At 35.8% G+C, this 23,211-nt stretch overlaps 1 pseudogene; it reads right to left on the bottom strand.

Annotated features, from left to right (window-relative positions):
* Positions 1-1,760: 1,760 nt before the first annotated feature.
* LOC120153027 lies at positions 1,761-13,038 on the bottom strand (annotated as a pseudogene).
* Between the last annotated feature and the right edge of the window lie 10,173 nt (positions 13,039-23,211).

The following is a 23,211-nucleotide window of genomic DNA, read 5'->3' as shown; positions in this document are numbered from 1 at the left end:
GTCCGTCTCGTCTCGCCGTCCGTCTCGTCTCGTCTCGTGGTCGTGGTAATACGTGTCTTCGACACGTCCGCGCAGATACTATCTTTTTAGAGAAAATTCTTAAGAAACAAAATCTTTTTTTTAAACTATCGCAACAACAACTGTAGACTATCGCAACGAATTTGGAAAATCGCAACGACAACTGTAGACTATCGCAACGCGATTTTCAACTATCGCGCGAAATGAAAAATCGCGGGCGATTTTCAACTATCGCAACGCGAAATGGAAAATCGCAACGCTATTTTCAACTATCGCAACGCGAAATGCAACGCGAATTTGCGATAGTGGAGATCGCAATGCGAATTAGAGATTGCATTGCGATTTTGTTGGTCATTTTCGTAAATCCAAAAAAAATTGGTCAAAATCGTATATTATCTGGGATTTTTGGTCACTGAGGTTATTTTCTCTTTGTTTTAACGTTATAAAATTTTAGGGTTTTGAGTTTTAAAATCAGAACACACCCACAACCATTAAATATTGTTGGAGTCATTTTTATCTTTGTAACATATTAATGTCCTTCATCTAAACCATAAATTATAAACTCTAAGTTAGTGTTTAAAGGTAATGATATTATGATTTAAGGTTTAAGGATTATAATTTATAGTTTTAAGTTAGGGATAGGGATATGGTTAGAGAATGATACAATTGAGCAACTTCGAGAATTAAATTGATGCAAAAATATGATAGGGGTTAAAGTGATAAATTAAATCTATTATAGGGGCAAAAGTTACAGTTTTATCAATCTTGTTTCAAACAATTTTACATTTTATAGAATAAATATTAAATTGTGTATATAAATTTATAGTGTGATTTCAGTAATAAAAAATATTGATTTCTCTTGAAGACCTGAATTTAAACAATTAGGTCTGATTACATTTTATAAAATAAATATTTTATCACTCATTTTTTTAGTTTGATCACTAAAGTGGTATCTATCTTTTACAATTATGAAATGACCTTAATTTTTTTATTTTTATTAAAAAAAACTCTGGTTTTAGATTCCCTTTAATTTTGTAACGATGGAATATCTTCTTACAAATTCATAGGGGTGAGAAGATAAAGAAGATTAATTTATATCTTAGTTTTAAGTTGATTTGGCAATTGATATTGTATATAATAATAAATTAAGGTTTTATGAGTTTTATTTTTAGAATTAATTTCTTGAGTTTTAAAGTTATTTGCGAAAATTATAACTAATAATAGTTAGGAACACAGAGACAGTTTGTCATTATTTTGAGTAGTTGATTTTTTTTTGTTGAAGAATGGTGATTACAATAGGTGATATAAGACTTAAATTGTATTTTATTCGGAAAAATATAATTAAAGAAAGAGAAAAAAAAATGAAGTGAATGGCGTGCAATTGCAATGTCATCTTTTCCTTTTTTTTTATTAATTTGAGGTAAATACAAGACATTATTCGTTCAAAAATAACTTTAGACCATTTGACATTGAACACTTACACCTCTAAAATTCTTGATACTCAAGTCCATGACCTCAATGAACAATTTCTTTATCACCAAGGTCGCTCGGTTCGTGCACATATTTTCCTTTATGATTGGATGTATAAATGACTGAAATATAAACAAATTAGAAGCTAAATGAGGCCAAAATTAAAGGATAAAATTTGCAATTTACTCCTTTTATATTCAAAAACTCGAATCAAAAGCCTTGTTCAATAGGTAAATAATTTTTTGCTTACAGCATAGCATCTCACAAGCTTGACATTTACTGCAAAACCAACACTAGAATTACAAAAGAGGTGGGCTGTCATGGAAAATATTCTTACATCTTAAATCTCGAGTCAAAAAAAACCTAAACAAAGAAAGAACCAGTTCGTCCAACTATAACGCATCGTAGATGAGATAGGACATTATGCATCATATTCCCCCTGAGCAAATTTGTTCTCTGGATAGAACACTGCAATTACTTGATTATCACCGAATCTCCTTCCATTCATTGCAGCTTGGGCTTTTCGCGAACCTTCGACGTCTGAGTACTCCAGAAATACCTTCGAATACCAATAAATTGCAGGTCAGTACCAGGGGAAACGTAGGGATATAGTGCAACTATCAGAAACATTCTGTCAGCGCAGGTGATAACTAAAACAACGGGCTTTTTTTAGAAAAATGATAAACTTGGAAGAACAATATCAAACACTAACCTTCCCAACACCTGGTAACGGTTCGCCGTTTGGATTTGGGTGGGGTATGACAACATTCACCAATTCACCTGCACATGACGTGTGTGAATTCTTCAAATCCAGAATTTTATTCAAGGAATAGGTTAAGCAGAAACTGTATAAAAAAATGCAGATAAAGGGGTTATTGTGTCTCCTGTCTATGTAATCTAAACTCGACTCCTCTATAACACAAGGCGAACAAGGAAGGGCTGTAAAACAGAGATACAAACACACAAACAAAGGGGGGGGGGGTGGAATTAATAAAAGGACGTACAATTACAAAAGGATGGACCAAATAGTTTAAGAAGAATTTTACCATATTTTTCACCCTCTTGTCTCATGTCTTCAACAATATCCCCATACTCCTCATCATCTCTAAGATCATCTTCGCTAATTGCTTGAGTCAAGCACACAACCTTCGTGGGCACACCTTGTGGTTGCAAAATAAGCCTCTGACAGAAAAAAAAAAGGACTATGCAAATTAGCCTATAATATAAGATGATAATTGCAACAAACAAGAATAAAATTTAGAAAAAGATAAGTAATACTTCATCTTACCTGCAAAGCAATCTGCTGCTGTGCATGCTGGAGGATACTCTCTTGCTCAGGTTTAGGCTGGGTAGTTCCTTGGTTTGCTCGCCTAACGGTGAGAGTTTTATCACCCATTTTAATTCCATTTAAAGCAGCACAAGCAATGTCCGTAACTGACAGATCTTGATAAATGCAGAAGGCATAGCCTTTCGAGTTTCCAGTTTCTCTATCTTTCACCAGATCAAAACCACGAAGGGGTCCAAAAGACTCTAAAACTCCCAGATCTGCACTTCAGTGAAGTAATATGGAAGCCCTCCCACAAAAATGCGGTCTGGACCCTCAAGCCCACCAGCAGATCCTGGAGATAGACCCACAGCAGCCAGATTAAGATTAGGACTAGGCTGGCTTGGACCAAGAGTTGCAGCTAGAGAAGGGTTATAGTCACTGGGTCTCCTAACCTTCACAGGCGCTCCCTAGAAACTCAAACAGGTCATTGCAACTTTTTGTACTTAAATGACCATTATGAAGAACCAAAGAAAATAAAATACCTCAAAGATAATCCCGTCTAAGGCCATTGCATTACTAGCTTCCTCGACTGATCTCATCTCTGCAAAAGCAAACTTCTTTTCATGGTTTATGTAGACATTAACAACAGCATCCCCTGAATGTAAAGAAAAGAATGAGCAACTAGAGACACAAAGCAGGTATTTTAGTCAACCGATAGATAAAAAACTTCTCCATATACCAGGACCAGCAGTGTTTCCACCAATTGCAGCCATAACATGACTGAAGAAAGTCGCGACTGACTGTAATATAATATTTAGGGTCAGCTCCAGCACTAGACGCAACAATAAGTCTATAACAACGAAAATGTTAAGCACAGTGCAGAGTAAAACCTGTTCATTTGCATTAGGTGAAAGCCCTCCGACATAAACGCGACGAGCATGCCTGGTAGCCTGAATGAAAAGATAAATCATTAAGTGTAATTTAAGAAATCATTTTCTAGAGAAGAGGCCTAAACTCCAAATGTATGCATAATACACAAAACCTGTTGAGTCATTGCCTGAACTGGCATTAGAGGGAGACCACCAAACTGCTGCAAAGAACCAAAGTTTTATACAAAGTTTGAGAACATAGAGAGCTCGCAACTGTCTCATTCAAATGAGAGAAATACATACCTGACCAGTTGCCAGAGGAAACATGTTCGGAAATACTCCAGGATGGGCTGGATTATTCCCTGGAATCGGGACTGCAAATGAAATTCAGATTTCATGCAGGGATATAACTATTTTTTTATAGGAATTGAAGGCCTCGTTAAAAACCTCCTTCATGATTAAAGGAGCTTATAGAGAAGCTCTTTAATCAGCGAGAGGAGGAAAAGAGTGCCTTAAGATTTATTAATCATTAGAAAATACAAGATACAACTAGAGAGCCACCCCCAACATAAACATAACACCAAAAGCAACCGCAAACAACCCTAAACAACAACATAGACTCAGCCTAATCCAACTTAGCAACAACATTAGCCTCAAAAACAGACTGACAATACTAAAAGCCTAAACGTGGCCCGAAGAACAGCACGCACATAACCGCCTGTCTGCCACTTTAAACTCGTCTTGATAACAGAGACTGTAATAACCAATTTGTCCATGCTGCTGCACAGTACCCCACGCTGCCCATACTCTGCTTTTCCAGCCCATACCCTGCTGTTTCTGCAGTAGCACTCCACTAATGCAGCACTAACTCTATCATGTTGCCCATCCGAACCTCCAACTCCAATAACAATAAACAAATGCAAATCACCTGAAACTTCCACTACTTCCCCTGCTATAGGTTTCCGAAATCAGATACACTACTGAGCCATTAGACTCAAAACCCAATTCTTTCCCGAACTGTAATGAATCGATCGCTTCCTTCTGTTGAGTCTGCCCCAATGCTGGAAAATCAGAATCATATAGGAATCTGCCTTCAATATCAGACACCTCTACCTCACGATGCCCCTTACTCTGAAAACTCTTACTTCGACAGCCTCTAGCCTTCCTATGGGGAGCCTTAAAATTCTCAAGAAAAATTTGGACGGAGCAATTTTTATTGACATGTCCCTCCTTTGCTCTTTGATTCTGCCTGACCTTACCCTTGGGATTATTGAAAGCACAATTATTTGTAAGGCCTTCTTTAAATACATCCTCCACCACCTTTGACTCAACACGACCATCCAACATGGGAAAATCAGTAAAATAATCCTTCGAACCCTCATAAGCACGTGCAGACTCACAAATCTTCCTGTTAAAGTCTTCTGACTCTCTCTCCGCTTGAACACACACTACCTCATTTGAAAGGCCCATATTAAGCACATCCTCCACCACCCTAGACTCTAAACGACTATCCAGGATGGGAAAATCAATTAAATAATCCTTAAACCCCTCAACACGTGCAGACAAACAACTTTTCTTTATGACATCTTTTGCCTCGCTCTCCGCATGAACCAACACTATCTCGTGCTCCCCCACATACTCAATTTGCGATTGAACCATCACCTGACCCGCACCATTACTCCTCAGGCCCATCAGCATTTCCTCGCCAATGTTTCTAACTTCTTCGTCCACACCCGACAAAAAACTGCCACTTGTTCTATTCCCCATACAACAAAAAACACTATAATCTTCCTTAGAACACCTCGTGATTCTTCACCTCCGATGAGTTCACGTTTTTTCCTTCTTCCTCAGCACATACCTCCAACTCGGGATACTTAACTAGGGAGACACCAACGAGCTCCCCCACCAAGGATACCGGGGAGGCACTTACCTCATCCATCAAAGACGAATCAACCCAGACAGATTCTGGGCTGAAAAACGGTTCAAACTCAGAAACATAAACTTTAAAGAACCTTTCCCCGATTTTCAAAGCAAAAGTTTCTTCCACTCGAGCATGATAGTTCGTAATAATCTGAAACAAAGCCCTATCAAAAGAGCCGGGATTTAAGGTCCCTTCCTCAATGGATATAAGAACTCCCCATTTGTCTGCAATATTTCTGAAGGTGGTGTGATTCCACACTAACGGAGGGATCCTTTTGCACGAAAGCCATGCCCGACGGCTGCTGCACTGAAAATCTTCCGACCAAATTCTCGAGGAAATACTTGCAAGACTACCCAAAAAGGAAATAGTTGCCAGTGGAAAGACGAACAATACCATTAAACCGGTGCATTGATTCCTCCTTGTACACAAAAGCTACAGAAGTCGGCTCACGCCATTGCCTTCTTACAGCAAAGACAAAAACATAGAAACAAACAAACAACAAACACAAGACAAAACCAAAACTCTCTCAGTTTCATAATTATTACACCAAGCGTATAAAATAATATTAAAACCCTTCAAAACACTGCAGCTTAAAAGGCTGTATATGCAAGATGGAAGCAAAAAATACAGCTTACCAAATGCATACCAGATTTCTGGTACAACTTCCCACAATACATCAACCAAAAGAACAGTGGAAGTTAACAAAAATATAGAAATCTTAGAACTTGTTAAGGCATATGTACCTGATGTGGCGGTGACTGCAGCGGGAGCAGCAGCAACAGCAACAGCAACACTAGAACCAGCAGCACTAGAACCAGCAGCTAACATTGCTGAAGCAGGAGGTGCCATGTCAAAGCCACAAATCCTTTTGCTGCAGATACATAAAATTAGCATATCAGGGACAAGAAATATAATCAACATGAACCAGGGTAAAAAACTTCAACTGTCCATTGACCATACTACATACAAGACTTCAACACAAGTATTCTAAAACTAACCAAATGCTTCTTAGATTTTTAAAAACAAGGAAAATTACATTTCATAAATTATCTAGTTCTTTATAACCTACCTCTTCGAGGGTGAGCGAGAGCGGGACCTTGATTTTGATCTGTGTTCGGATCTACGAGAACCACGCCTATTCCTGCTCTCCCTGTCTCTATCATAATCCCTTCTCCTGTAAACAACATTTAGAAATATAACTCCTTTAACAACTAGCAATAAGAACAACCAGAATAATGTAAACAGAGTAATCAAATTACAGGCAGCTTAAATTAATTAATTTATGCTACCTATCATAGTCTCGACTTCTGTGATAATCATTGTCATCCCTGTCTCTTCCCCTTTCCCTCCTCTCACCCCGCCCCCTACTCCAATCCCTATGTCGATCTCTGTGATGACGGTCACGATCCTTTTCCCGCTCCCTATCCTTACTTCTCTCCCTCTCCTTCTCCCTTTCCTTGTCCCTATGGCGATCAGAATCCTTCTCCCTTCCCCTATCACGGCTTTTCTCTTTTTCCCTACTTCTAGAAGATCCCCTCTCCCGTTCACGAGATCCATGCCGCAAATAGTTAGTCATATTAACATTAATGAATATGAAATCAACAATTAAATAGCTAAAAGAAATCGATTTGCGAAAAAACATAATTTAAAAGAATACTAACCCTAATATAATTGCTTTTCATAAACGAGCTCACTCATACAACTAATATGACGTGTAAAAGAAGAAGAAACTAGAATCTAACCAACCTAAAATTCCTCTAAATATTCTTCAAAAAGGACTAAACAAGCAATATCAAGAGCTTTAAACTGGGGGGGGGGGGAGAGAGAAACCCTCACTTTAAGCGATCTCGTGGAAGTCAAACAAACGTACCTCAGATTTGGAATCGCGGTGATCATCAAGTCCGCCGTAACTTCCTTCGCGAGGCTGAGGAGAGGGAACACTGCCATTTCTATAGTCAATATCCTCTCCATTGCTCTGGTAGCAAGCTTCGTAATCGGTCATTTTCTTTTTTGGTGGCAGTCTTTAGACTATTTAGGTTTTCTCTTGGATTTTGTTTAGTTGCTGTGAGTACTGAAAAAACAAGCCCCTTAAGATATTTGTGCTACGTACGTGCTTGGCATATAACTCATTTTAAGTTTAGGGTTAAATAATATTTTAGTATCAAAATTAAAGATTTCAATGTATGCTAGGGTTTTGCTCTTTTTCTCTTAAGGTTTTTGCCTTCCCAGAAGGTTTTACCTTGTTTAGGGTTTTGTTATAATTTTAGCAATTTCTTTGAGTGTGGGTGGTCGGCTGTTGTTGTTCTGTACTTTCTGGTGTTGGATTTGGTTCTCGGATAATTTCTTGTCTCTTGTTTTTGGGCGATGGTGGAAATTGTACAGAATCTGAAAAAGTTACGGATAAAGGAGGAGGAGGAAGAAGAGGCGCTGGCAGTTGATGTGGGTGTAGGGGGTTATGGTCTTTCTTTGGTAAATTGTTTTGTGGGGATATTTCATACATCCAACATGATTAATTTCCAAGTGACGAGGACTACTTTGACAAATGTATGACACCCCATAGAAGGCATATCTATTTCCGATTTAGGAAATGATAGGTATTTGTTTTGGTATGGGATAGAAGGGGATTGTCCATGGTATTTCAATGGCCATTTATTAGTGATGCACAAATTATTGGAGGGGATGACCCAAAAACTTTTCCTCTTCAAAAAGTGGTTTTTTGGGTCCAGATTGAAGATCTACCAATAGGATTTTTCTATGAAGGAGTTGCAACTTAGTTGGGAATTTATTGGAAAGTTTCTGCAGTATGATACTTAGACAATCACACTCGGTTACAGAGGCACCATGTGAGTAAGGGTGAGGATTAACATTCGGTATACTTTGAAACGCAAAGAGAAACTTGCCTTGATAAGGGGTAAAGCCACTTATGCTTCATTTTGGTATGAAAATTTGTGTTTATTCTGTTTTCTGTGTGGGAAGTTAGGACACGAATAAGAGTTCTGCCCGATGTGAGTTTTGCAAGATAGAGAGGAGCACATTTTCCAATGGGATACATCATTGAGAGCCCCCCAAGACAAAAAGGAAAGTTGTAAAGTCCCTAGTTTCATGAGGATGAGGGGAGGGAAGCCATGGTTTCAGCGGGATCTAGTAAAACTTTTGAAAAACCGTTGCATGTTATTAAACTTAGGTTTGTTATTAAGACTAATCCATAGCGTGTAACCTTATTGGCAACTCAGAGTACAAAGGATGTCATCATGACTGGGATGAGGAAAACAATCTCGTAGAGAAGGTAGACAACTTAAAGTATCAGAGGCATTTTTTATCATCAAATGAAGGAGGAAGGAATTTGAGTGATGGACACTCGGGATCAACGACGGGCCTACGACTACAGGCCAGTCGATTTCAATGAAGCTTCTAAGCTGGAATGTCTGGGGTTTGGGGAAACCTCGAGCATGTAGGCGTCTTCGGTATATGCTGAAGAATGCAAACCCTTTTGTATTTTTTGTATTGAAACAAAACTACATAATACCCGGATGGAGAAAGTTTGTCGTTTTTGTAGATTTAATAGTGGTTTAGAGGTTAGTGTTTGGGGAAGAAGTGGTGGCTTATGTTTGGCTTGGAAAGAGAATTGTGATGTGTGATTGTATTCTTTTTCGGATATGCATATTGATGCGATGATCATAGATTTAGAGGAAGGATGAGTTGGAGATGTACTAATTATTACGGTGCTACTCAAATTAGTCAGTGCAGGTTTTTTTAGGATCTTTTTCGTCAGCTTGATGGTGAACCGGATACTCATTGGCTTGTTATAAGAGACTTCAATGAAATTTTATTATCAACTGAGAAAAGAGGCGGGGTGACGAGAAGTGAATGAAAAATGGGAGAGTTTCGTTCTGTTTTATCTGATTGTGGCCTTGATGATATTGGTTTTTCTGGTAATTAGTTTACATGGGTAGAGAGGTAGACGTGCATCAAATAATATTTGGGAAATACTAGATCGAGGAGTGGAAAACTCTTCCTAGTTTGACTTATTTCCCAATTTTAACTTGTCTCATTTAGTTCATGCAATGTCTAATCATTGCCCTCTACTGCTTAACACTACAGTAGTGCCCCATTTAGAAAGATATTAGCATTTTAAGTTCTTGAAGACTCGTGGTTGTTCAGGATGAGTTGAAGAAGTGGTCCCAGAGAATTAGGTGCAAAAAGAAACTGATGAGGAAGATTTGAAGAGGAGATTGACAGAGCTGGGTGAGTATTCAACGTCAGATGACATTCTTACGAAAATGGCGGATGTTCAACTCCAGTTAAATATAGAGGCGGATAAATCTGAATTACAATGGGAACAAAGGGCCAGAACAAATTGGATTCGAAATAGAGATCAAAATAATGTTATTTTCCATCATTTCGCTACTTAAAGAAAAAGGCGTAACCATATTTATTCACTCGAAGATGATAATAGAGTACAGTTTGTTGATGGTCGTAAAATAGAGGAACACAAATAAGTTATTTTACCAATTTGTTTAAGTCCTCAGGTGAGGTTGATTATGGTGGGGTTCTTAAAGGCATATCAGAGTATATCTTAGATGAAATGAATGAGCACCTTACTGCGGAGTTTACTTACGAGGATGTTGTTAGAACGGTTAAAGATATGGGCCATCTTAAAGCTTCAGGTGATGATGGGTTAGGTGATGTCTTTTATCAGAGGTTATGGCATATAATTGGTAGAGAGACTGCAAAGTATTATTTGGGCTTGATCAAGGGTTATTCAAATATGAGGTTAGTGAATACAACTCATATTGTTCTCATCTCGAAGGCTCTATCTCCAATGAAGTTATCTTAATTTCGTCCGATCAGTCTCTGTAATATATTCTATAAGATAGTGTCAAAAATGTTTGTACATCGCATGTAGGGGTTTCTTCATCTATGTATTAACGAGGCACAAAACATGTTTGTGCTGGGAAGACATATCACAGACAATATAATATAGTCTTACAAACTCTTGTACTCTTTTATCAATAGGCGCGTTAGAAATAGAGAAATTTTTACCCTTAAGGTAGATATGAGTAAGGCTTACGACCATGTGAAATGGTTTCATTTGTGTGGGCAGTCATGAAGCAATGGGTTTTTTCCCAATGGATTTCAGTGATAAATCATTGTGTAAGCATAGTTGCTTACTCGGTTATTGTAAATGGTGTCGTGGGGGAGGAGTTTTGTCCTAATAGAGGCCTCAGACAATGTGACCCGTTAAACCCATATTTTTTTTAATTTGTAGTGAGTGGTTGTCTTTACTTATCAGACACGCGGTAGATTGGGGGACGTTGAAAGGGGTAAGGATTAATTGGTATGCACCTTTGATTACTTGTCTTATGTTTTCTAATGATTGTATTTTGTTTGGTGAGGCAGATAGGGTTAACGCATGTTTTATTTCTGATATTCTTCGGGAACATGGTTTATGTTCGAGATGAGTAATAAATTTAGATAAATCTGGTCTATTCTTTAGCTCTAACATGATTGAGGAAAATAGAGCTGATGTGAGCCGTATTTTGAGTGTCTCTAGCTCTAAGAATCCGGAGAAATATTTGGGTTTGCCTGCGATCATCGGTCGTTATATTAGAGAAAAACTCACTTCTATAATCAATTTGTGGAGTGTTCGGATTCTGTCTCACGGGGGTAGGGAAGTTTTCATTAAGTTGATTTTGTAGACGATTCTTTTGTTTGCTATATATTGTTTTCTACTCCCAAAAAAACTGTGTTCAGAATTAGAATTAGTGATTGCATGATTTTGGTGGCATAAATCATCGAATAAGAAAGACATTCACTGGTGTTCATAGAAGTCTCTTTGCAATTTAAAAGAGGATTGTGGTTTAGGCTTCCGGGACCTTAGAAATTTTAATGTCGCCTTTCTAGCGAAGTAGGGGTAGAAACTTTCGAATGATATTGGATCTCTGATGAGTCGGTTAGTTCGAGCTAAATATTACTCGAATATTGATTTATGGCACGTTCAATTGGGTTCGCTCCCGTCGTACATCTGCCGTAGCATCTAGAGCGCTAGGAAGGTTTTTGAGATGGGTATTCATTGGCGAGTCGGTTTGGGTGCAACTATATCCATCTAGAACGATTTATGGTTATCGATGTTTCCTTTATCACAAGTTGAAAGCCCATTAATTAATCATTTAAAATGGGTTGCTGATTTAATTGATCAGAGTACAAATTCTTGGAACACAGATTTTATGTAAGAATACTTTTCTTTGGTGGAAGCTGACATTATTTGATTTATTCCACTTCCCTCTTCGGTTATGGCAGTCTGTAAGGTGTAGGGAGGTGAGAAAATAAGAGTGTACTCGGTAAGGAGTGGCTACCGTATTTTGTTGGATAGCAATTCAAAACCTGGTTAAGAGCAAGGTTTGTTTCGAAAACTATGGGAGAGTTCCTGTTAACGAAAAATTAAGTTGCAAGGTTGGAAATTTATCAACAATTTGGTTCCCACCAGACATAACCTGTAGTATATGTGAATTACAAATACCCATGTTGTTTTAAATGCCTGAATTAGGAGAATTCGTTGGAGCATGTTCTGTGGTGTTGCGACCATATTCGATGAGGCATGGAGGTTTTTTTAATTTTAGTGTTCCTAATATGGGTTTTACCAGTATTGTCAAGGAATGGTTGAGTTGGGTGTTTGCTAATTATCTTAAAAGCAAGCATGGGTTACGCCTTATTATTATATGGGCAATTTGGTACTCACGAAATCAACATTACCATACGGTGAAAAAGATAAGTAGTGAGGAGCTTACCTTATTTATCCATAATTATTGCCAAGTGTATAAGATTGTTCAGAGCTGAACCAACGCTCCAAGCCCTTTGCAACAGATCTGGTGGCAACCCCTACGGACACATTGGGTTAAGGCTAACTTTGATGCTAGTTTAATCATGAAACGAAGAATGGTTGGTCAGGGTTTTAGTTCGAGATGTAGAAGGGTATATTCTTGGTGCTTGTAGAAAAAAACTTGTTAGGATTACCTATGTTTTTGCGGCTAAAGCCATGGTTGTCGTACATACCATCCAACTGGTTATTGATCTTGGCTTCCGGTATATATACTTTGAAGGTAATTCTAGGGCGATAATCATGAGGTTAGATTCTCATGGATCGAATTAATCAAAAATTGGGAATTTTATTGAAGATAGAAGAAAACTAACCCGATTATTGCATGCGAGCTCTTTCCATCATGCCTCAAGATTGACTAATGGTGCTGCCCACATCCTGGCGATGCTCTCACCTTCTTCGGAGGAAGATTAGTATTGGGTTGAATATGCTCCGGTTTCGATATATCTGGAAACTACTGAATACCGGTGTACAAATCATCCGTTGTAGTTCAGGCCCCCTTTGGTTCTTTGGGTCTCGAGATTCAAGCTCTATGCTCGGTTTTTTGGTTCCTTGAATGAGCGTTAGTTTTTCTGAAGTTTTTTTAAGGAGCAGATGTCGGTTTCTTTTCTGTGGGTTTCGTTTTTCTTGCTTTTGATTTCTTGTTTGTTTTTTGTTTGGCTTTTCTTTTGTCTTTTGAGTTGGCTTTTCTTTTACTTTTCTTTGTTTATGGACGTTTAATTTTTTGCTTTTAATAATACCCCCACCGATATATCTTTGATATCCTAAACTTTCACGACCCTACCTACCCATCTTTGGTTCGAGCTTTTTACTCTACTTAAAAATTCATTTTTGATGTTATATATGTATCTACGTGGAAAGAGGAATGAAATGATAAAGAAAAATCTGGAGATTTTGGTTAGCTATCTTCTTCTCTTCTCGTGACTTCATTGATAAGGTGTGTTGGCCTCAAGTTAATGTTTTCTTCCATTTTTAAGTTGGTTTTGAACCTTGAAGTGTCAGTAAAGCGTAAGGAAAACTTAAGGTTTCTTAAATTTAAAAGATGAAGAAGTTATGAATGATTGAAAATAAGGAGTTTTTGAGTTAATTGTTAAGAAAGAGCTAGTAAATGAATTTTGAAATGAAATTTGACTTGTCATCAGTTAGAATAAGAAATTCAAGAGGTTAGAAAGGATTTATAACAAAGTTGAAAATTTGGTATGATTTTTTATTTCAAGTATGCTATTGAGAAATTGAATGTTTAGGAATACTAAAGTGAAATAAGTTAGTTTGTGTGAGTATAGTTGAGTTTAAGGGTTTAAACGGAGAGTAAAGTGAAGAATTTAGCAAAGTGTTGGTAAATTTTTGAGTTAAAATGAATAAGTTATGGGCAAGGGGTATCGGAATTGGATTAACAATACCGATACTTTAAATTAAAAATAGGTGATATTTGGGTCTGGGTATCGATACTGGATGAAGAGTATCGATACCATAAGTCAAAAGTTGATAAATTATTCAAAGAGTATCGATCCCGAAGTAGTAGTATCGGTACCAAGGGTACCGGTACTAGGTTATAAGAATCGATTCCATTTTCATAGATGAAATTCTAGAACCGAGAATGGGTATCGATGCTGAAGTATAATATCGATATTATAAGTAAAGAAGTATCGGTACTATACCTTAGGTACCGATACTATACATATGGAATTTGTGAAATTAAGTGATTTGTTTAGGTTATGTTAGTAAGAATTGATTATAGTGATATGAATTCCGATATTTATGCCAATCGTATTATTGTCTAGATATTGATCGAAGGCAAGTTGAGGATGATTCTAAGATTAAGATCAACCAAGAGTTATAAGTGTGTTGCATTGACTAGTAAGGCTAAGGTGGGTGCATATTATTATGATATATGTATTGCTATATGAAAAGTAGATTTGCGATAAGTCTATTTTCGATATTTTGAATATATGATTACATGAGTAGAAGCATGGTTATGACTTTTTACTATGTGAATATGCATAGTTTTGTATTATATGTTGTGATATGAACCTATGTGATATAAGTTATATGACAATGATCTATGTGACTATATGAAAATGTGACATGAGTTATGTGATAATAAACTATGTGATTACATGCCTATGTGATATAAGTTATGTGAACTGTTATAAATGGTAAAACACATAGTATGTGATATGAGAGTTGGGGATATAATTGGCATGCCAGGAGTCGAGGGTTCTATGCGGTCATTCAGGACAATTCTATGTGGTCATTTGGGACATTTCTACACGGTTCTTCGGGACAATACTATGTGGTCCTTTGGGACATTTCTACGTGGCACTTTTGTGTAATTTATACGAGTTGTGGTGACAACATTTGTGCACAACCTCAATGCACTCACATACCTTAAGTTCTCAATAATGTATCATGGGCTATTAAAAGATATAACATGAATTAACAATGTATAATTTGATATATCTTGTTGGTTAAATGCATGATGATATATGTTTTTTTGATTAAATATATAATGTTTATTGTATAGTTTGAAAGTATGTGAATGCATGTTTCATTATTTCATTTATGCATTATATGCCTCATTAAGTCAATGACTTAACGTGTGAGTGTTTCACACGTAGGATTAAAGAAGCCATAGGAGTAAGGATAGGAATATAGGACATCATATCTTTACCAGAGATCAGTTCATAAACGATTTAAGCAATATGTTCTTTTGTTATATTAATTATTGTTGGTATGTAATTAAAGGTTTAAATCATATATGCTCTGATTGGTTTTGCAAAACCTTTTTGATTGTATTTATGTAAATTATTCAGTTTTATTTTAATGAAAGTTTGAATTTTCAATTATCTTGTAAAAGTCAATGATTTGAAAAGTCAATGTGACACATCGGATTCATATCCGGGTCGGATATGAGTTTGGGGTGTTACAGATTTACTAATTCTTCTTAATTTACTTTTGTATTCTTTTATTTATTTCATCTCAATCTCATCTACCCTTTTTATTTTTATTTATTTTTGTTACAGCTTATTGGATTGAAATCGACATACATTTGCATCAAAAATTCTGAATTCCCTGTGGATCGACCCTCTTCACTATACTACTTATTTACTTTATTTAAAGAGGATTATTTTATTTTTGACGAGTAAAACGACGCTTGTCAATTCGCCGTTACACTATATGGCGCAGCAAAAAAATTATCAAACGATCACACCAGTGATCCAAGTACTAAAACTTGGATTCATGAGGAAGAGATACGTAATTCACCTCAGGTTCCTGGAAAAACAACAATTCGTCTATGCAGTCACAAACAATTCAAATCCAAAGCCATCACGAAATCATCTCGGCCTCTACGCAGTTTACCCGATTGTGAGCAGTTTTTCATTTCTCCCAAAATTGTTTTGAGAAAAATATCCAAAAGAGATTAGAATGGCTGCTAGACCATTATAATCATTTCATACGACAAAGAAACCTTAAGCCTTAATTTTTCTTCGTATTAAATGATTATTTTGAATTTTATATTTATTAAAAGAAATATAATCATAATTATATTTTCTTTGATATCCATATATTTATATTTGGGATTATTAAAGTTACATATATATTAAATATATATTAACTATAATAAACATTTACATTAATGTATAATTAAATTGTACACTTACAATTCATTTAACATCTGCTCGTTTCAACCCTGGGGTGTGTCCCTGTAGGTTCTTGTAACATTAGTAGTAATTATTAGAACCATTCTAATATTACAATCAATAATATATCATTGTCACATAAGTTACAAGAAGTCATGATTCGACATAACATATTCGTATCTAACTCTTTTATGTATTATATTCTTTTGTCATTTATATCTAGAATAGGCATAAGTCTTGGAATAGTCACACTTGTATATCTCATATATTATTTCTTAATATCTATAGTAGACTAAAATAAATGAAAAACTTATGATATATCATATCAATTTGTTCGAGCATGACTATGTATTTCTAGTCTCACTTAATCAAGTTACCTACGATATATTTCCCATTATGTAGGAATGACAAATCCTATCTTGATAATTCACATCTCACTACATATTTCTTGATATGTTTAATATCAATCATTATAATGCAACCAGTTATGGAGCATGTTTAATTGTATCAAGACATACAACAATATATGTTGAGATAATAATGATCTCAAGTTTGAGGATTATACATATAGTCATCACCATAAGCAGTGTTGTGATTGTCATATAATAATCCAAGACACATGCTCATAGCGGGTCAATTCAATATATTATTCTCTAACAACATACTTATGTATTGATATTAACATCTTTATGACAATGATAACTAGTTTTCATAAATCAATTCCATGTTAGTCATAAACTTGTTATTATTGTCCATGTCTAAAATAATACTTGATTAAGGATCTTTAATAATAATCATATTATTATATGAACTTTATTATCTTTCCGTTTATGTTAGATACGGAAATACAACTAAAAATAATAGTGACAATGCCCTTATTCAATAAAAACAATAAAGAAAAAGTATCATTACAATCATCTTATGATTGGTCTTGGGTATACTCTAATAATCTCCCACTAGCACTATGACCAATCACTTACATATCTAATACCGAGTGACTCAGTGTGATGATCATACTTTTGTTGTACCATAGGCTTTGTCAGGGGATCATTAATGTTATTGTCGTAACCGGTTTTCGTCCGGGCACGAATTTTTACTTGGCGGGAAAAGTGATGTGAATAAATTAATGATTTTGATTTTTAAAAAATATTTTGGGAGTCGCCATCGGCCTTTTGGGTCAGGTAGGTCGAATACCTAAAAATCATCTTTTAAAAGAGCTTTTAAGAAAACATCGATTAAAAGATAAATTGATCTGCGTTTTAACCAAAAATTCATTCTTTTTAATAATAAAAAGGGATTCGTGGTCGGTTACATTTAGGGAAGGATTAACACCCCTACAACGCCCAAAATTGGTACTTTTTAATTATAAATTGTCTCTATTATTAAAATTTCAAAATATATTTAATTTATAATCCTATTTAATTCAAATATTTTTAAGAAAATATATCAAACATAAATAAGATATTTACTTATTTAGAAATATCAGAAAATGACTTCTAGGTGCCTTAAGACAGCTCTTTTCTTTGATATTAATAAATATTATAATAATAAAATTAAATTATAAATTTTTTATTATAATATTTAATTTTAAAATACCAGAATAGGACATCCAGTTGTATTAAGACTGCCCTTTTCTTTGATATTGAAAAATAAATAAATATTAAAATATGATAAAACAATTTATGTAAAATCAAATTAAGATTTAATATAAATTATTATTTATTATATATATTTATATGACTATATAATAATAATAAAAATAATATTTAAATATAAACAAGTAAAATTAAAGCATAAATAAACAATAATAAAAATAAAATTAGAACTATATATTTAAAAGCAGTAAAACTTTATAATAAATGAAAATATTTAAAATTAGTGACTAAATTATAATCTAATAAAATTAAATACCTAATTCGTAATTAATTATTTAAAATTACAGGGATTAAACATGTTATTCTCCTTATTTATTAATTTAGTGACTAAACTAAAATTATATAAAATTCGAATATCAGATTAAAATAAATTAAAAATATGTACTCGTGATTAAAATATTAATTATTAAAACTAAAGGACTAAATACGTATTTTATCTAAAATATTTATAATTACGGTTAAGGGCTAAAATATAAATAAATAAAATTTAGAGACCAAATTAAAAGGATCATAAATTTGATTCAGTGACTAAAATGTAAAACATATAAAATAGAGGGACTATGGACAGGGTTTAACATTTAAAAATTACACAACTAGCCCTCCCCAAAACGACGTCGTTCGGGAAGGGCTATTTAAGCCCGAAACGGCTGGCCCTTCGGGCCAGCTCTCTTATCATTCTCTCTCTAACTGATAGAGAATGAAAAACGCTCTCCCCTCTCTCTAGCTTCCCTCATCGGAGGGAAGCCGGTCACCGGGTGGCAGCCGTCTGCCGCCGCAAAACCCACCACCGGCCACCGCATCTTGTGGTCGGAAAATTTTATTTTTATACAAAACGTAGATTGGACCGTCCTAATGACGGTTTCGGTGTTCCTTTCTCTTAAATAGCTCCCGATCGGAGCAAATCTAGGAAAATACCTTCGATTTTCGAAGGTTTTTGGTGACGCTTGGAGGCCGGTGGTGACTCCGATCGAGGTGTTGTCTTCCCCGGTAAGTTTCTCTCGCTCTTCTCTTTTTGTTTTGTGGTTTGCTTTCTGCTTTTTTCTTCTTTTTTCTGTTTGATTGCTCTGTGTGTTCTTCTCTCTGTTTTTTTTCTTTGCAGGTTGTCAATGGCTTTATAGCCATCCCCGGTGTGGCTATCGGACTGGGTAAAAGAGTGGAGTCTGGTGAGTCACCGGACTTCCAGTGGTGACTCACCGTTGGGGCGACATGTGTGCGGCTGGAGTGGCGCTTCTGGAAGCTTCCGATGAGACGTGGCAGCGGTGGAGATGGTGGGAGTAGCTACGGTGGCCGCGTGGTCCCTAGGGTATCATTACCCTAGGGTTCATTCTGGATGAGTGTGGGCCGTTGGATCTCTCAGATCCAACGGTTGTGATGCTGAGGCGGCTAGGGTTAGATGATACAAACCCTAAATTGGGTTTAGGGTTTCCTGATGGGTTTGGGCCAGTTGGGTCCTTTGTAACTGGGCTGGTCCAGTCTGATTTGGGCCTGTAATAATATTTATTAATAAAATAATAATAATAATAATAATAATAATAATTATAATAATAATGATAATATAAATAATATTTAAATAAAAAATATGAGTATCTTCAGCTGCCCCTCTTTGCTTATTCTTGTGTTAACAAGAATAGAGCAAAGACGACAAGATAATAAGTTTTTTTTTCATTTGACTTCACTTGATTAATATGGAGATGTTGAATAAATTTTTCTCTTTCTTCAGATGAGTTCTTCTCATTATGAACTTTCCGCTGGGGATGATGTTGACCTATTTCCTTCTGTGATAGAGTCATTCAAAAGGTTGAATAAGCTCTTCTCATTATGAACTTCTTCTTTCTTCTTCAGATGAGTTCTTCTCATTATGAACTTTCTCTGGAATGGTTGATGCTAATCTATCTCCTTCTGTGATAGAATTATGCAAAAGGTTGAACAAGCTCTTCTCATTGTGAACTTCTTCTTCTTCAGATGAGTTCTTCTCATTATGAACTTTCTCTGAAAAAGCTGATCCATCAAGTGATGGATTTGAGCAAAAAGTTGAACAAATTCTTCTCATTATGAATTTCTTCTTCTTCAGATGACGAGTTCTTCTCATTATGAACTCCACCTGGCAATGTTGATCCATCAAATAATGAATTCAAACAAAAGGTTGAACAAATTCTTCTCATTATGAACTTCTTCTTCCTTCTTCAGATGAGTTCTTCTTATTATGAACTTTCTCTGGAAAAGCTGATCCATCAAGTGATGAATTTAAGCAAAAAGTTGAACAAGTTCTTCTCATTATGAACTTCTTCTTCCTTCTTCAGATGAATTCTTCTCATTATGAACTCTAACTGGCACTGCTGATCCACCGGGTGAGGAATTTAAGCAAAAAGTTGAACAAGTTCTTCTCATTACGAACTTCTTCTTCCTTCTTCAGATGAGTTCTTCTCATTATGAACTCTAACTGGAAATGTTGATCCATTGAATGATGGATTTTAATCTTTGCTAAAATCTTTGAAATTCCTGTCAAAATTCAACATGGATAAAATGAATGAAAATGCACCTATTTTTGCAAATGCCTAAATATGATGCATGAATGTTAAGTTTATTTGATTTCAAATTGGTGAACTGAGTATTTCTTCAGTTGTGTAGAAATCCAATAAATCGTTCTTCTTCAAATCGGAGAATCTATCACCTTTGACAAATGTAGATGTAGATATAATGTCACAAAATCCCTTGAGAACAAAACTCAATGGCACAGGCTCTTGAAAAGTTTGCACTCATGTAACATGTTGATTTTGATAACTACTCATCTAATTATGAAGTGATCTCTTAAGATGATTTCACAGATATCGATAGTTCTTTTGATACCGAGAAAATCCTGAATTCTGATTCTGATGAGGAGAGTAAACTGTTATACTTGACAAAAATGGGATACTCAAATGCTATGTCTTCAATAGTCATAGAGAGATGTGGTCCGGATTCATCAATTGTAGAGTTGACAGATTTTATATGTGCTGCTCAAATGGCTAAGGCTGCTGACACACTTCTTCCGGTAAAAGATAGGAAGCCATTATGCAATGATCCCAATTACAAGAAAAAGCGAAACTTGGGCTATGATTTTTGGGAAAGGAATAAGCAGAAGAAGCTTGAAAAAAGCTTCTTAATGAAGACGATCATGCAGTTCATCTTTTAATTCCAATGATTGGTTTTGTGGTTCCTACCGAACCAGATCAGATGACTCAAAGAAAACTTCCAGAAGATGCTATTGGGTCTTCGTATTTCTACCATGATAACGTGGCACTTGCTCCAATTGATGTTTGGACTGGAGTATCACAATACTTATTCGATGTAGAGCCAGAATTTGTAGATTCGAAGCATTTTCATGCTGCTACACTGAAAAGGGGCTATATTCATAATCTGCCAATTGAGAACAAATTTCTTCTTGTTCCGCTTCCAAATAACTCTATGATGGTAATAATTTGTTTTCTTTTTAACAATGATTGCAGACGTTGATAAGACTTGCTTTAGAGTACTGATGTAAGCTTTTGTCTGGAAGATCTCAAACGTTGTCAGAATGCTTGTAGATGTGAAGTTTCTCCCAAACTATCAAAATCTTAAGAGGGTTCAATTGCCATATACCTAATATCAACATGCATTTGAGCTGCCCTTTCAGTTTTTCAACTCAAATCCTTCCTTTGGTTACAAGATGCCCTTTGCGGGTTTTCATCTTGACCCCCCTTTTTTTTCTTCTTCTTTTTTCTTCTTCTTCTTCTTCTTTTTTTTCTTTTCATTTTTTTTTCTTCAAACGTAATATTTCTTGACAGAATCTGAGTTTATTGGATTTCTCAGAATTTTTCCATCCATTTCTGCCAAGATCATCGCTCTTCCGGAAAAGGCCTTTTTTACAACGTATGACCCTTCCCAATTAGGCATCCATTTCCCACGGAAATCTTTATGTATAGGCAAGATATTTTTTAGTACCAGATCACCCTCTTGGAATTCTCTTGGATGTACTTTCTTGTCATGAGACTTCATCATCCGTTTCTGATACATCTGTCAATGGCAAATAGCTTTCAATCTTTTTTCCTCAATAAGGTTCAATTGATCAAATCTTGTTTGGATCCATTCAGATTCATCCAATTTTGTTTATCTCAAAATTCGAAGCGATGGAATCTCAACTTCAATTGGTAAGACTGCTTTCATCCCGTAGACTAAAGAAAAAGGCGTTGCCCCAGTAGATGTTCGAACAGTAGTTCAGTATGCATATAAAGCAAAAGGTAACTTCTCGTGCCAATCTTTGTAAGTTTCAGTGGTCTTTGTAATGATTCTCTTGATGTTCTTATTTGCTGCTTCAACTGCCCCCATTCATCTTTGGACGATATGCCACTGAGTTTGCATGTTTGATTTTAAACTGTGCACAAAGTTCGGTCATCATTTTGTTGTTCAGGTTCAGAGCATTATCTGTAATGATCCTTTATGGTAGGCCATACCGGCAAATTATCTATTTCTTTATGAATTTGCAGACTGTGGACCTCTTAATATTGGCATATGAAGCAGCTTCAACCCATTTGGTAAAATAATCAATTGCCACAAGGATGAAGCAATGTCCATTCGATGTTTTTGGTGTGATTGCCCCAATGACATCTATTCCCCACATAGAAATAGCCAGGGTGATGTCATTACATGTAAAGGAGATGGGGGTACATGAATCTTGTCTGCATATATCTGGCATTTATGACATTTCCTTGCATAATCAATGCAATCTGTGTGCATGGTATCCCAATAGCATCCATATCTCATTATTTTTCTAGCCATGGAAAGACCATTTGCATGTGTTCCACATATTCCACTGTGTACTTCTTCAATGATGCTTCTGGCTTCACTGGTATTTAAACATCTCAATAGCATTTGATCATTGCTTCTTCTATACATAATCTCGCCATCAAGAAAATATTCAGCAACCATTCTTCTCAAGGTTCTTTTATCAATTTCAGATGGATTTTGTGGATAACTTTGATTTTTGATATATTGCATGATATCATAATACCATGGTTTACCATCTACCTCTTCTTCTACACTATAACAATGTGCAAGAATTTCATATACTAGCATTTTGATTGGCATCATATCAACTTTCTTAGTTGCCTGAAACATAGCAGCTAATGTAGCCAAAGCATCTGCCATTTGATTTTCTTCTCGATGGAGATAATTGAAGGTGACTCTCTCAAATTCTTTCACTAATTCGAGGGTAAAATTTCGATATTCCAACAATTTAGGATCTTTTGTTTCCCATTCACCTCGTAATTGATACACCACTAACGATGAATCTCCATATATCTTGAGACATTTGATTTTTCTTTCTATAGCTGCTTTCAATCCCATGACACAAGCTTCATATTCCGCCATGTTATTGGTGCAAAAGAACTCCAGTCTACTTGTAAAGGGATAATAAATATTTTCTGGAGAAATTAATACTGCCCTGATTCCTCGTCCCAAGGCGTTGGATGCTCCGTC

Source organism: Hibiscus syriacus, unplaced genomic scaffold (assembly GCF_006381635.1).
Source record: "Hibiscus syriacus cultivar Baekdansim isolate YM2019G1 unplaced genomic scaffold, ASM638163v2 tig00111098_pilon, whole genome shotgun sequence".
Lineage (NCBI taxonomy): Eukaryota > Viridiplantae > Streptophyta > Magnoliopsida > Malvales > Malvaceae > Hibiscus > Hibiscus syriacus.
Note: the sequence above shows the minus strand (reverse complement) of the source record. Positions and strands in the feature narration are given on the sequence as shown.